General features: G+C 37.0%; 2 long non-coding RNA genes across 2 annotated transcripts; both read left to right on the top strand.

The window, feature by feature from the left end:
* The first annotated feature begins 5162 nt into the window (after positions 1-5162).
* LOC145824553 (uncharacterized) lies at positions 5163-8392 on the top strand. Its single transcript, XR_014366318.1, has 5 exons — positions 5163-5284; positions 5359-5667; positions 7307-7780; positions 7869-8129; positions 8315-8392. It is a non-coding gene; the product is annotated as an uncharacterized LOC145824553 (long non-coding RNA).
* Positions 8393-9455: 1063 nt separating this feature from the next.
* Positions 9456-10340, top strand: LOC145824554 (uncharacterized). Its single transcript, XR_014366319.1, has 2 exons — positions 9456-9591; positions 9874-10340. It is a non-coding gene; the product is annotated as an uncharacterized LOC145824554 (long non-coding RNA).
* The last annotated feature ends 2186 nt before the right edge of the window (positions 10341-12526 follow it).

Here is a 12526-nt window from a genome sequence, read left to right as displayed (position 1 = left end):
ATGTAACTACTATAATGATTAATGAAAATTTTTATTAATTTTATTTATGTAACCACTTAAACTTTTATTTACTCATTACATTTCCTTTATCATTAACAATAATATCGTCATGCTTCTTTACACTCATGATTACATTTTGTAAAATATCAAAACATTCTAGACCGTCTATAACAACAGACCATCTCTTATCAACTTCGTCTATTCTAGCAACACTAACCTCCGAAATCGACGAACCAGGATCAACTTCACTAGCACTATCACCACCTCTACGTACATCAATTTTGGACAAGCTGAGATGACCTCTACGTTCATCAATAACTGAACCACTTTCAACGAAACCTCCTAACAACAAATCTCTCCACCTCTTCGAGAAACCAACGGACTTAGTTCGTGATAGAATCGGAAGAACTTCGGTTGGAGCACATTGTCAAACATCAACATTTGCCTTTGTATATTTTTTAGCTAAGACAACAATAGACAGGGCTCTCAACTATGAATCTTCTGGCATTTCACTTGTAGAATACTTCAAATACCCCTTCATTTTACAATATGTTACTCCCCTTTTAATATTCTAATCTTCGAGTCAATACTTCACCATCCATGGCACCTATTTTTGGTTAATGGAACAATAACCATTCCCATAATACACTAATTTGCACTAACAATCTACAGGGAAAATAAAATATGCCTGCAGATTGTCATTACCATCTAACCTCCGATCATACACATTTACTCTAACCAACCCACTTATATTGGGTGTGCGAAGGGAAGAATATTTTATTAACCTTAATGCTCTTTTGTTTATATCTCAATCTCAACTGAGAAAATAAAATAGGCAATGCAAGTTCAATACAACTGAAATCACTTACTGAAGCATCTTCAATAACATCAGTTTTTATATCGTCAACATTCATCCACCTGAACATTACAAATAAAATTACTTATAAAAAAACAATTCTAAACAGTTTTAAAAAACATTTGGCTCCTTAACAAATTTTGCATTCTTTTTTGCAAAAAGTAGCAACCACTAAATATATCGCATCCTTATGAATGCTCCCCACATTTCCTAACAACGTATCTTTGTAGTCCGTCCAAACATCTACTGGGAAAAACTCATCCACAACCTCTATCTCGTGTCGAACGTACTCTTTGTTTTTGCCACTAACAAGCTTGAATCTCATTTTCTTCAACATACGAAACCTATCGGACTGATCAGGATCTACAATCCAGGTTTTAAGATTACCCTCACCAACACCAATAAATATCTTGTCAGGTGTGGAGACAAAGTCTAATGGACTATTATTATCACTTATGATGAAAAAAGGAATGAGATATACCACAACTTCCTCTTTTGAGTCTTGTCCCAATTGAACATTCCCAATTAATTTTACACCCTTAACCATGATTTTGTCCGATTGGCAGTTTTATTTCCCAACTCAATCCCATTCAACAATCTCACCACACATCTGTTATCAAATGTAACATCCCTTAATTGTTCATCATATAGTTGTAACTTCCTTACTCCCCTATTGTTCTTTTTAATGTATCAGGGAATATTTTGCACATACTGTCTGCGAATATATGCCACCTTAATAGGTGCACGACCACAGTAACTACGCTTATATCCACTGACTGTCGATGTTCTTAACCTCTGGTACGCAAGAAGAGTCTAATACTAGCTGCTTACGATCAAATCCGGATGAGTTTTTAAGGGATCCAAAGGAGTCACTAAAGGCGGAAGAGTGGTTAGAATAGATGGTGAAGACGTTCAAAATGCTTGGTATCGAGGACGATGGCTTGATAGTGACCTTGGCATCCTTCCAGTTGAAGGGCAATGTGGGTCAGTGGTGGAAGTTGTAGACACCCCATTTTTGATCGCCCTTAAGACTTGGGCGCTACTGATTGTTTACTTGGTGATGAAAGGTGTGCAGTGCAAAGATTCGATTTCTTTGTTAAGGAGAGAGACAAATCCCAACCCTACACCCCATTTTGGACCAAAACAATTTTGAATGGTTTTTAGGCCTGAAAACTCTCTCTTTCAAAATATTTTTTTGAAAAGATGTTTCTATGATGTTCCAAGGATCGCATTTTGTTAAATGTTGCGCTTTTTGGTAAACAGAGCAAGGACAAAGTGGAAATGAATGGAAGAAAGGTGAAATATTTGAAAAATATTTCAAAACACCTTGTTTAGGGGTTTGGAGTTGAAGAAAATGGGAGAGGAGAGAAGAAAACAAGTTGGAGAAGAAGTTCGGCATGAATCCGGGTAGGATTAAAACTGAGCAGTCTTCACTCAAACAGGCATAACTTTTTACACACTTGGAATTTTGAAGTGAGGATGTCATCATTGGAAATAAAACTTCCAGGGATATAATTTAGGCTCAAGAATGACCTACAAATGAGTCCAGATGAAGGACTTATGTCCATTTGAAGTTGGGCTCAAAAAGTAGATTTTTCTGTCCAACCAGAGGTGGAAGTTTATGACCATGAATGAGATTTTTTGGCCAGGTGCCAACCATGAATGGCCAATGTCGGCCCCATGCCATCCAAGAGTAACCCTTTCCGGCCATGGATGATCAAGTACCGGCCAACAGTGATCGAGTGCCGGCCACTGATAGAACAAAGCAGTTTTCTGCAGATATTTTGGTTCTAGCTAGTACAACTGTCCCTCTTGAGATATTTTCGACCAAAGCTCTTGTTTTTTCTATATATTGAAGCCTTATATCTCATATTCAAGGGGGAGAACATTTGAGAACATTTTAGCAAAAGGTTTGGGAGCCTCTCTCTCTAAATCCTCTCTCTAGATTTCTCTCTCTCTTGAGCATTTGTGCTTGAAGGCTTGCATACATCAAGCTTTAGCTTATTCATCCTTGATGAAAGTGGTTCAACTTTGGGCTGAGGTTGCTTGAAGCCCTCTTGGAGCTTCCTTGGAGCTCTTGAAGGTCATTTGGCTTGGTTTTGTTGCTTAAGTGTTGTCTTCCCTTCAAGAGGTATAAGACTCACCCTTTAAGCTTGTCTTTCACACTTGCTTTGCCATCTTTTTCCACCATTTCAAGGTTGGTTTTCAAATATAAAAAAAATTTGATTTTGAGGTTCTAAAATGGTGGTTTAAGCCTTGTTTGGTTAGGGGGTGTTTCCTCCCTTTTGCTCCTTGGCTTGTAAAGCCTTTTGAGCTATCTTTCAAGCTTTTCAACTGATCTCTTTTTGGCCTTAAAACCACTAAATTCCAGAGGAATTTCAGTGGTGGAAAGTGTGTTTTGGGACCCAAAATAGGTGGGGGTGGTCCCCCCCCCCTTTGTACCTTGTTTGCATGTGTTGATGGCCTACCAAATGAGCATGTGTTTCTAATTCTTTGTGGCTTTGTTCAGGCATATTTTTGTGACTTTTTAGACCTTCCATAACTCTGTTTTTGGCTTATTTGATCATTGGTTGCTTGCTCTTTGCACTTGTAGTGCAATCTCACTCATTAGCCTAGCATGCTTAGTGTTTTGGCCTATTGGTCTAGCTTGTTTTAGCTATATTTCAGCATGCTTTTGGCCATGATTTAGCATGCTTGAACTCTATTCCAAGTGGTCTTGGTCATGTATGGCTTGTCTTGTATGGCTATAGCATGATAGGCTTTCATAGTCTTGTGATTTGAGTCCACTAGCATGCTTTGCTTGGGTTGTTTCTATGATATGCCATCATTTGATATATGATTTCAGAGCATGTTTCACTGTCATACTCTCATATGTATCGCTCTTTCAATGCTTTTGAGAAGTTGAGCATCATGCCTTGTTTGTGAGCCAATACTTGAGCATTTTTTTTCTTGCCATCTATGCTACAAGTCTAGCATGTTTTTGTTACTATTTCGACTTGCCTTAGGTCTGTTTTGAATGGTTAAGGTCATTTGAGCATTGCTTAGTATGGTTGTAGTGTAAAGGGCCTTTCCTAGCTTTGGGTTTTGAAGCCTTCAAAATGATATGCATGTGATGTTTGCATGGTATGGCACCATTTAGCATGTAATTTCAGCGCATATAGTGTAGTCACACTCTCATATACTTCACTTCTTCATTGCTTTTGAGGGTTGTGTGTTATGCTTTGCTTAGGGGCTAGTATGTGTGTATGTTCTCTTAGCCTTTTGAGCTTCTACCTCAGCATGTTTGGACTATTATTTTGGCATGGTTTAGCCCTATTCGTGGCTGGTTTAGTCATTTGAGACTGATAGTGCATGCCTTTTGAGTGATGCTCTTTACTACACTACAAGAAATTGCACTTTTGGCGATTAGTTTTGGCGACGACGTCAATTTTTCATAGCTAAAAGTATATTTTTGGCAACACAGTCATGAATTTCGTTGGTAAAAGTAGTCATTTAGCGACGCAATTTACTACCGTCGCTAAAAAGCCATAACATTCACTAAGCGCCAAAATTATTGGTTGGCGCCAAAATTTCAAAAATTTTAGCTACGAGGCTTATTTTTTAGCAACACAATGAGCGTTGCTATTAGTATGCTTACTTTTGGCGACGACAAGTTGGCGTGGGCAAAGAGTTAAACATTTAGCGACGATAACACTATTCGTTGGTAAAAGTTTTGCTAGTAAAATGAAGTGATTTAGTGGTTTGTGTTTTTATTATAACTTTTGAAAGAGTTTTAAATATTCTAGTTAAAATTAAAGTGATCATTGAATTAGATCACAAAATGAACCCATCAAACACAATTATATTCTTAAGTTGAGATGGCTAATTCGAGATAATTTAAACTTTTTCAAAGAATGTGGTTAGATTATCAATTTCAATATATTTGGTTTTATTTTTAGAAACTAGTTTCAAATTTTCTTTTTCTAAAAAACTAAAAAAAAAATTTGGGTGAAAAAATAAAAAAAATACTTATTATTTTTGAATAATTTTATCTTTTTGGAGGTCATAAAGAATTTTTAAAAATATTAAACATTTCACGATGCATAAAAAGTCAGTCGTTAAAAATTACACTTTTCACGATGCACAAAAAACCAGCCGTTTAAAATATTGCACTTTCCACAACATGTAATTTCTGTCGTGAAAAGTATGACAAAAAAAAAAAAAAATAGCGCCAAAATAAAAATTTGGAGAGCCAAACACCAAAATAAAAATTTCGGGAGCCAAACACCAAATAAATAAATAAATAAATAAAAATCAAAGCCTTACGTCCCTAATTCATTCTCACACCCAACCCTGCTCTCTGTCTCTCGCAGTGGCGATAACACCAACGTGCGCAGTTCCCCCTCTGGTAACAACACCAGTGTAGGCAGTACCTCCTTTGGCGTCTAGGTAACCCTCCTCTTCTCATATCCTCTCATTCTCTTCTATTGCTCTCACAGACGCTCACAATATCTCTCTCGTAGACCGGCGTTTACAGATCTCTCAACCCTCTCACTCTCTCGTAGACGTATATTGAGGTCGAAGATCCTTCTAGATTTAGAAGGATTTGGATCTACCGGAGTTTGATCGGCCTTCGATGGGACATTCGTTGGATGAGAAAGTCATCATCTCAGAAATACGATGAAATGGGTTACATAGTTTAAAGATTTCAAAGAAAAAGTCGGTCTTTTTCAGCCTCCTTCCTCTTCTTCTTCATCTTCCTTGTCTTTTAACCAAGACAACAATGTCACTTCAACCACGCAAGACTCATCTGCATCTTCATCGTCTTCAAGGTTTGTTTTATCATACTATCTAATTATTAATGGGTTTTATGTTCTTTTGTAATGCCCTAAATTCAATTTTACTGAATGATTTTTACTGGGTTTGTATAGTAGTGATTAGTTGTTGTTGGGAGATGTTTGAATATGCAAGTGTTTTATTAATTTACTCACTAATTAGAACAAAGCTATCAACTGAAAAGTGTTAGGGGTTTCTAATAGATGAAAAGGCATGAAAAGGGGGAATAAAGCGAAAATGAGGGTGTTTGGGTTTCCAACTTTAATTATCCACTAAAGTTAGTAAGGACTTTTAATTAACTTGGGTTTATAAATTTCATTATCAAGTAGTGGTTTCTTATTAAGTAAAAATTCGTGATTTATGAAGTAGTGGTTTCTAATTATGAAATATTGGTTCATTTTCATTATGATTCTATGGGTGGTTTCCATTCTATTGTGCTAATTGGGACATTGGTTCAGTCTTTTATCTGTTTCGTAATTGTTATTATTTTTGGTGAAGTTTTGTTGTGAATGTAGCTGTTATTGAGGACCTGCGTGTTACCATCCTGAGACAAGCAAGCGTTTTTTGCAGTCATTTGGATTTGACAATATCTCTATTGACCATGTATTTTGGAACCATTTTTTGGTTTCCTTTTGTTTTGATTAGCCCCATACTTGAAAAATGCCTTTGCATGATTAAGAAAGCAAAAGGTATAGGTGTGAATGGGCTAAGATGAGGTGCCCATCCTCTTAGAGCACCCAACTAGACTTGAGGCACATGCATATGAATTTTTCTAGTCATATAAACATTTCCAAGCCTGAGCCCTCATAAGTAGCCTAACTAAGCTGGTTTGTGACTTTTGGGCTTAAGCCAAAGTTGTATTCCAATTTTTGTCCAATTATGCAAGTTTGAACCTTTATAATGTAACTTATTGTAGGCACTTGACAACCTACCACATGTCCATTAACATTTGACACGACATTGCCATGTGTACACATCACCACATGTCAGCCTCATGATACACATATTTGTTTACACTAGATGAGCCCTTGGTGTCACCACTCATTGAACAACTTGATGAGCAATAATTTAGTGTGTGCTTTAATCCCTTATACTTCTAAGTTGTGATGACGAGGCACTTCTAGGATTCTAGAGTCATGTAACACCTCGGTCTCTTAGCCTAGGCTGGGAACAAGGCTAAGAGACGAAAACTCATCACAACATTTCCTTGCGCTTGGGTTTACCTATTTTAGGTCCATCAAATTGAAACTTCACTGCTTCTCTCTCTCTCTCTCTCTCTCTCTCTGGACTGTTTTGTTTCTCACCCAATCACATCTAGAGCCTCCAGGCCTTTGACACGCTTTGTCATCTTTCCACTGAACCTACACTGTACTGTACTATCCATATTTAGAAATCATTATTCAGTGGTTATGGTACATTCCATGAAATTAGACACTCTTATTTATCTTCCTAGTGTTGTAATATCATAATGCATGAAAAACATGCTCCTTGGTACCACCTGAGAAACCTATTATGAATTATTTTTCAGTTTGTGCTTTGAGGTGGAATGACTGCAATTTAATGTACTTTTACCAAACTACTAGTGCCTTGAATTAATTGGAATCTTGAAGTATTACTATTACCTTTTGCGTGTAGATATGGCATAGCAACATGCCACACAATACGTTAGCTAACAGGAAAGGCCATCAATGATGGATTAAAAAGGAAGGCCCATACTTCATTTTTCCTGGTGGTGGCACAATGTTCCCAGAAACTTAAATAGTATATTTCCATAGCTGGTGGGGTTCTAAGGACAGCTCTTGATATGGGATGTGGGGTAGGAACTGTGATCTTTTGTTTCGTTGAGCTCTAATTGATTCTTGATCCTTTTTTAGCCATTTAATTCAATGCCCTTACAAGTCGCTAGTTTTGGTGGATACCTCTTGGTTGAAGACATTTTAACCCTCTCCTTTGCTCCAAAAGATTCACACAAAGCACAAATACAATTTGCATTAGAATGAGGAATACTAGCATTTGTTGCCATGCTTGGTACTCGCCGACTTCCATTTCCCGCTTCCTCATTTGACTTGGTGCACTGCTCTCGATGTTTGATCCCTTTTACAACACATAGTGAGATCTCTGTAACTCGTGTGCCTCTCACATTGTACACTTCATTTATTGCTTTGGTTCTTATTATAAACAATGTCATACTTCGCAGATGCAACATATTTTATTGAAGTTGGTAGGTTAGTTCGCCCAGGAGGGTACATAGTCATTTCTGGCCCCCCTATACAGTAGCCTAAACAAGATAAGGAATGGGCAGATCTCAGGCAGTTGCTAGAGCGTTGTGTTATGAGCTGATTGCTGTAGACGGGAACACTGTCATCTGGAAAAAGCCTAATGGGAATTCATGTCTCCCAAATCAAAATGAATTTGGGCTTGAATTGTGTGATGAATCCGATGACCCAAATCGTGCATGGTAGTTGTCCTTTCAAGGCCTCCATTTTTTTTTTTTTATCTCTCCTTTTATTTTCTTTTTAGTTTACTAATAGAATGCTGGTTCATGGAAACACCGTTATTTTGTTCCTTTTTTGATTATATGTTGTAGCTGCTTTAAAAGGATTTAAATGATTGTGGTCTTAGTTTCTAATCTCAGCATTGTAGCACTGATCAACAATATTGACTAAAGCTCATCTAAAGAACTTTTTGGATTTGGAATCTGAGCTCAAGTCTTTTACAGGTACTTCAAGTTAAAGAAATGTGTTAGCAGGAAATTTTAAACTTGGTGTTGTAGGCTCATACCTTAGTAAATCTAAATCATTTATGTAAAATTCTAAATATTTTCTAGGTCTTTGTGTTTGGGATTGTAGTATTGTTGTACTTGGGAAATGTACATACTCATAATTTTTGTTAAATTTTTTAGGAGAAATTACCCAACAGTGGGATTTTCAAAAAAATTATTACATATGCATGAAAAACTTTATAAATTTAATTATTAATATGTTTCCTCATTCTCACACATGTTTGGTATGGATCCACTAGTTCATTGGTTTACAGCAGTTGCGACCCACATTGAGACGAAGCACCTCTTTTCTCTTCAACTCTTCATTCACAGCTGTTGTTGATTCCTTCACCTCATGTTCTTCTTCTTTTTTCTCATGCTTTTTTTTCCCCCTTCTATAGATTTACATTTTTATTTGATTTGTTCATTAGCATGTGATTTTATTTTATTTATTTATTTATTTATTTTAAGATAAGAAACTCCTTATTTGTTATGTGTTGTGTGCTTGTTGTGGCTACTATTATATTTGTTGTATATTGCTTTGAAGTTGTGGGTATTGTTATAGGGCATGTTATGGTTTGTTTTTGGATTGTGCTTACCTCTAATTGGGTAAGGGTGCTTACTTCTAATTGGGTAAGGGTACATGATCATTGTTATCTTTCGGATCACAATATTATTTTCTTAATAACTTCTATCAAGTCATTTAGTTTTGATTTTTTTACATCTTAACATCAAGTAGTATTGTGTGTCAGTATGGCCTCTATTTGTGGTGGATGCTTAGCCTTGCAAGATGCTAGTGTCCTAGTGAAGAGCTCTTTTACTGATATAGTAATGGGTTTGGTTTTGGACACTAAGGAATTTGGGGAGGATGGAACCCCACTTATTCTTTATGACATAACTGGATCTGAAGATGCATCTGGGGATATGGATTTTAAGGTATTGCCTTTTGAATTTCTTTTATATTTACCATTACAATGTGTTCAGTTGGTTTTGAATTTAACTTTCTTGTTACATGTGAAAAAATCTCGAGGAGCTACACAAGTAGAAGTATGCCATAATGCAGAATCCAAAGGCATGATAAATAATTAGATTAGTGATTTTAATGGTGCAGGTTGCTGGAAATGAAGATCGTATAACTGCGTTCAAAATGGACATAAAGGTCATACATCACTTACATTTCAGTAGTATGAGTTCCTTTAATATGAGTAATGTGTGTGTGCGCTCTCATCTTCTTGTCTTTCTTTTCTCCAAAATGACTGCGTTGTTTTCATTGAAGATAGTTTACTGTTTTGTGTTTCTTGGCCACTTGTCTGCTATTTCATGACTTCCACAATGACTTTCATGGTTTTATTGAAGGCAGCTTACTATTTAGTGTTTCTTGGCCATCTGTCAGATATACAATGGGTAACTACACTCAACTTAACACATTCTTCAATGACAGGTAATAGGAATTACTTTGCCAATTATGAAGGGGGCGCTCCTACAAGCAAAAGATGGTTGAACGCACATTCTTGGTAAAATACATCAGCACCATAATTTTATGATCAACATTCATGGGGACAACCTTGTTTGTATAACACTTGGCCGATGCTTGCTGGGCTGTTGCAGCTGCAATGTTGCTGGGCTGCTACTACTGTAATCTTTATATTGGTATTTTGTTAGGTTCCTTGGTTAGTTTTGTGTAGTATTTGGGTTTTGTTTGTTTTATTTATGTTGTTGGTGATGTAAGGCATGGGAAATGTCCCTTGTAAGCTTGTATATTTTATCGTTGGCCCTGGTGCATTATTTAGTTTTTGTTTTCTTGTGTTTTGTTGTTGATGGGTCTGCTGTGCCTAAGGGATGCCTCTTGTAAATCTGTAAATCTTATTAAAAATATAAATGATTTTCAATTATTTTTGTTGATGCAAATTTATTGTTGCCAAAAAGTAAAGCTTTCTCGACAAATAACTTGTCGGTAAGTGTGTTGTCAAAAGTTTACTTTTGCCGACTCATATTGTGTTGCTAGAAGGGTATTTTTTGTCAATGCAAATTTGTCGTTGCCAAAAGTGAAGCTTTATCGACAAACAAATCGTAGGCAATGGCAACATTTACCGACGTAAATGTGTCGCCAAAAGTTTACTTTTGCCGATGCATATTTTGTTGCTAAAAGTATATTTTTTGCCCATGCAAATTTGTGTTGCGAAAAGTGCCACACAATCATCATATTTGAATGACTTTTACCGACGTAAGGCAAATTGCCGACGATGGATGAAGGCTTTTATCGATGACTATGTTCGTTGATAAAGGCATTACTTTTACCAACGCAATGATAATTTTGTCGGTAAAAACTTTTGCCTACGGGTTGCCAACGTAGCTTTGTGGGTCGGCAAAACTCTTTGTCGATGAATTTTACCTTTTAGCAACATATTTTGTTGCGTTGCAAAAAATGCAATTTCTTGTAGTGCTAGCTTAATGTATTTGGCTTTTTAGCATGCATTACATATGTTGTTTGTATTGTATCGTGTTCAACCGGACGTTTTGTTGAACACAAGGTGGATTGGTCCACTTCATACTCAAAGTGATGAAAGTGAGTCAATCCCCTTTGTCTCCATTGCCTTTGATCACTCATGATAAGGTCGTGGTCTTAGTGTCTTGTTTGTTGTGCATTCATCGAATTTGGGCAAATTGGATCTTTGGCCATCATGCATTGAGATGATTGATTGATGGTTTTGGATCCAATAGTGTCTCTCCCTTGATGTTTTGAAATGATATGGAGTGGTATAGTACACACATGCCCTAGGGAGACCCTCCATTTCCTCTGTTTTTTGTGCTCTGTTGCAGAATGGTGTCACAACACACCAGTGGCCGGCAGTGCCACATTGATCGCCGCCACCCTTCCATCCTTGGCTGGCAGAGGCCCACTCTTGGCCGGCAGGTGACCGATAGCCACCTTTCATGGCCGGCAGGCCACTGGTGCACTCCCCAGCTTTGGTTTGGTAAGTTTTAGCAGCAAGTTCTTAAAGACACCCTGCAGACAGAGCCTCAAGAGAGCAAACTGGAGAGCTTTTTGGGGCAGAAACCGAGGCATGCATGTTCAAACTTCTTCAACTTGCTGGGGCAGCATAGTTTAAAGCTTTGCTTGTTAGTTAGCATCTCAATTTGTATATTTAATTAATTTGTTAATTAATTAAGTGTTGTAATAATTAGTAATTAGTTTGCTTGTTATTCGTTTAATTTGTAATAATTAGTCTAATTAGATTAGTTAGTTAGTTAGCTTAGCTTAGATAAGTTTAGCGTATTCATTCGGACCCTCCGTCGAGAGGGCAAGTGTTGTAATAAATGTACGTGTGTGTGTGTGTATGTTTTCCAACCCCACGTATTTCTCCCTTTTACTTAACCGCTTTTAATGGTTAGTTTAGGACATATTTCGATTAGCATACCTTATGCTTGCATGCACGCATCATTCATTTGTCTTGCATGCAGCAGGCTCGACGCATCATTCAAACTGCATTGTATTTCAATACCTATTTGAATACATGTATCAATTGTTGCATTTCATATGTCATATTAGATAGCCGAGCCTATTTAGTTGCATTTTTTTTTGCATGTGTTGCATTAGGCATCTAACATAGTTAGGATCATGCATGATTTCTAACTAGTTTCCTGTTTTGGTTTGGAGTACACTGTAAGTGTTTATGCTTTAGCATCCTTGCATGTGTGTAAGTGACTGCCATGATAGCATGCTTGCCATGAGGCTATTTGCTTAATTGATTAACTGTATGAATGCCTGTGGATGAAGGCTTTATTGCTTGAATTGGAACAATTCATCAAATGTGAGTTTTAAGCCCACTTTGTGGAGTGGCAAATCATGTTGTTTTAAGCCCACTTGAGGGTGGCAAATCCGCGTTTATCCTACTTGCGAGTAGCACTTCTAAACCATTTTCAAAAAAATGAACATGAGATGTTTTGTTCCAAATTGAGTGATTTAGTCTATACTTGTATGTTGTGCGCATCACGTAGTAAGTTAGCTAAATAACCAGAATAAGAACACATATTTTTTTCAAAAACAACATATCATGTTAGTAGAGGCCAATCCTTTGATCAGGCGAGCGAGG

Source organism: Camellia sinensis, chromosome 4 (genome assembly GCF_055761805.1).
Source record: "Camellia sinensis isolate YWXY chromosome 4, ASM5576180v1, whole genome shotgun sequence".
NCBI classification, from domain to species: domain Eukaryota; kingdom Viridiplantae; phylum Streptophyta; class Magnoliopsida; order Ericales; family Theaceae; genus Camellia; species Camellia sinensis.
This window is presented reverse-complemented; position numbering and strand designations above follow the sequence as displayed.